Source organism: Sphaeramia orbicularis, chromosome 24 (genome assembly GCF_902148855.1).
Source record: "Sphaeramia orbicularis chromosome 24, fSphaOr1.1, whole genome shotgun sequence".
In the NCBI taxonomy this organism is placed as follows: Eukaryota; Metazoa; Chordata; class Actinopteri; order Kurtiformes; family Apogonidae; genus Sphaeramia; species Sphaeramia orbicularis.
Window position 1 is genome coordinate 1620409 of NC_043979.1, and position 3625 is coordinate 1624033.

The 3625-nt window shown below is 41.1% G+C and overlaps 1 long non-coding RNA gene across 1 annotated transcript; it reads right to left on the reverse strand.

Annotated features, from left to right (window-relative positions):
• Positions 1-800: 800 nt before the first annotated feature.
• On the reverse strand, positions 801-1264 carry LOC115415409 (uncharacterized). Its single transcript, XR_003934798.1, has 3 exons — positions 1163-1264; positions 944-1065; positions 801-845 (listed from the first exon to the last, which is right to left on the reverse strand). It is a non-coding gene; the product is annotated as an uncharacterized LOC115415409 (long non-coding RNA).
• Between the last annotated feature and the right edge of the window lie 2361 nt (positions 1265-3625).

Sequence of the window (3625 nt, forward strand, 5' to 3'; positions counted from 1 at the left end):
CCATGTCCTGGTTCCACCTGTTCACTGAACACAGGTGAGTCCACTCGTTCTTCTTCATCTTCCAGGATGAGGAGTTGTGCTGGTCCAAATGGCTGGTCCAGTGCACAGACTGGACCAAACCAGTCCAGGACAGAACTGTGACTGGATGAACCCTCCTCTGGTTCCTTCACTTCATCTTCTCTCCTTCTTCATACACAGTTCAATCCGTCTTCTTCTGTATTTTCTTCTAATGTTTTTAAAACTACATTCAGGACAATTTGTGCAGCGTATTAAGATCTACACAAGTTTGAAGCACAGCCGCAGTGCAGTCAGACTCCTCCGCTGAGACAAATAGTCCCTCTTCTCCTCAGTTTGATTTGAGTTAAAGCTCTACCGTATGATGTGGCATTTCTACACTTTTCTTTTGTCATTTTAAAATGCTCCTAATAAGCGTCTGTCAAACTAAAATGTAAAAAGTTATTGAAACTCAAAAATGTTTCATTCTCATATACTGCTCATAGTATTTCTGATAAAATTCTGACCAATCATTTTATTCAGTCTGAATGAAATAATTGGTCGAGCCTGGCTGAGCCTCCTGTCAATCATCCATTTCCTCCGTCCAGTGTCTGATATGTGTCCCTCTGAATCTGACACTTAACTGGTGCTGCTCCTCCTGTCACTGACCACAGTCTACTGTCTAGGATGTGAAAGAACTGAAATGCACATGTGGAAAGAAAAAAGGATTTATGAACAGAAACAACAACTAAGGAGAACAAACAGGAGTCTGATGAATGAAGGATGGAGATAGAAGTCCAGGAGTCTGGTCATGCAACAATAACCCGTCCTGAATATGACTATCAGTAGATCTATAAAGTATGGAAAGGAAACATGAGCATGCAACTTAGATTGAACAGTATGTCATGTTCATGTCTATATTACTGTTGTGTTGTGTGTAATAACTAACATGGACTTCCTGTTCTGACCGTGGCTTTGCTTTTTCAGCACAAGGTGGAGTCCAGCAGGACAGTTGGTGTTCTTTTTAGTTCGACCCGTCTGCTTTGTGTTGTGATGGCATCTCATGTCAACCTTTGAACATAGACATGCAGGATTAAAGGGACTATTCAAACTATTAACAAAAAAACCAAAAAAAAAACAAGAAACATAACTTTATTCAAAACCGTACTGTCGTAGCTGTTGCGCTGAACTGTCTCCTCAGTTATAGGATGGGTTTTGCCAACTGTCAGGGTCACTTTGGATGAATGTTGGAAGTCCTCCGCCCATTTCTTGACCTCCTCTCTGGTGTTCATTTTCAGTTTTACGGAGGCAGTGAAACTGTGCTCCAGCAGTGTGTATGAGCATGTGGAATGGCACAAGCTGCTGTTTAAATAAATGGAATAGAATGTTAGTTAATCAGCTATAGCACAGGTGTCAAACATGCGGCCCGGGGGCCAAAACCGGCCCGCCAAAGGGTCCAATGCGGCCCGTGGGATGAAATTTGTGAAATGCAAAATTTACACTGAAGTTATTAACAATCAGTGATGTTAAAATCATTTTAGGTCAGTTCAATCTAAAGTGGGTCAGACCAGTACAATACTATCATAATAACCTATAAATAAAGAAAACCACAAATTTCTCTCTTTGTTTTAGTGTAAAAAAGGTAAAATTACACAAATATTTACATTTACAGACTAACCTTTTACAAAAAAATGTGAACAACCTGAAATGTCTGAAGAGAAGTATGTGAAATTTTACCAATATTTTGCCTTTTACTAAATGTTTTGTGTATTTGTAGACCCACTGTGATCTGTAAGTTGTGATGTACATGTGTAAATGATAAACTAAGGCGTAATATTCTTAAAATTGCACTTATTTTTCTTAAGAATTTTCAGGTTGTTCATATTTGTTTGTGTTGTAAGTAAGTAAGTACATTTTATTTATAGAGCACTTTTCACAGACAGAGTCACAAAGTGCTTTATCAATTCAAATCAGAATCAAATCCAGTTTCCAGACCCAACAGAATCCTCCAGGAGCAAACACTTGTGACTGGTGACAGTGGAAGGAAAAACTTCCCTTTAACAGCAGAAACCTGGAGCAGACCCAGACTCCTGAAGGATGGACGTCTGCCTGGACCAGCTGGGGTTAAAGAGAGAGAGAGAAAGTAAAGGAGGAGAAAAGAGAGAGAGATAGAGATATAGAGAGACGGGGGGGGGGGGGGGCACATGGAGTACGTTATGATGAATACATAGAGTGTAGTCAGTCTGTGGTGGTCCTGGGTCAGGTGGGAGACTAAAAAGCCTTTTTGAACAGGAGGGTTTGGAGGTGTTTCTTAAAGCTCTGTACAGAGTCCATGGACCGTAGGTGTAGAGGCAGGTCATTCCATAGACGTGGTCCACAGCTTTAAAAGACCTGTCACCGCGTGTGCTAAAACAGGTGTGTGGAACCATCAGCAGGTGTGTGGAACCATCAGCAGGTGTGTGGAACCATCAGCAGGTGTGTGGAACCATCAGCAGGTGTGTGGAACCATCAGCAGGTGTGTGGAACCATCAGCAGGTGCTGTCCTGAAGACCTCAAGCTACGAGTCGAGCTGTAGGGCTGGATCAGGGAAGCAATGTATGCAGGGGCCTGGCCATGTAGAGCCCGGAAAGTTAGCACAAGAATTTTGAAATGAAGACGATATAGAACAGGAGCCAGTGGAGAGATTTAAGGATGGGAGTGATGTGGGTTCTCCTGTTTGTGCGGGTCAGGAGCCTTCAGCAGAGTTCTGGACAAACTGTAGACGGACCAGCTCCTTCTGTTTAAGCATGTAAACAGTTGTGTTCGAGTACAGTTCGTAATGTAAACATTTTCATTACGGAATTTGACTTTTTCACTCAAAAATATCAGAAAAAACTTTGGAGTTGATATTATGTATAACTTCTTATCCTATTATTTATATTATTTTACTGGACCGGCCCAGTTTGTACCATATTAGTCTGTATGTGGCCCCTGAACTTGAAATTTGTTTGAACTTGAAATGAGTTTGACCCCCCTGAACTATAGCATTTCAAAAGGCAAACTTACAGTAAACTCTGTCTTTGCATTTGAGTATAAAAAAGTGTGGTGTATAAAGGGCAAGGATGAACTATTCTTAAAAGTCTGGTCACCCTTCTTAGATTATATACCTGCAGATCTGAAAAATCTATTAATGATGGGCAGACAGTTTTCTGAATGGAAGAAGGCTTAGCCTTGCAACCCTCAAATCCTGTACGACACGAAGTATAATAATATAGTAATGATGACTGGTGTATTGTAGTGATGATGTCTGGTGTGTTTTTTTTCCTTTTAATTTTATTCTTCTCTTTCGTTTTTGTCTGTATAAGCCTGTAACTGGCATGTGCTCCCTGAGGGGTTGGGGTGGGGGGTCTGGTCTCTATGTTTTATATGTCTAAAATCAATAAAATGTGTTCCAAAAAAAAAAAAAAAAAAAAGTGTGGTGTAAAGTGAATTCAGCCCCATGTATGTACCCACAGGGCCTACATGCTGCTTCACTGAAACAGCTTCAACAGACACACCCCCACTAACCCTAACCCTCCAAACAAGTGCTTCAATGGAACCATTCATATCCGGAGCCGTGCCCCCTGTCCACTGTGTTGAGTGATTGAATTTA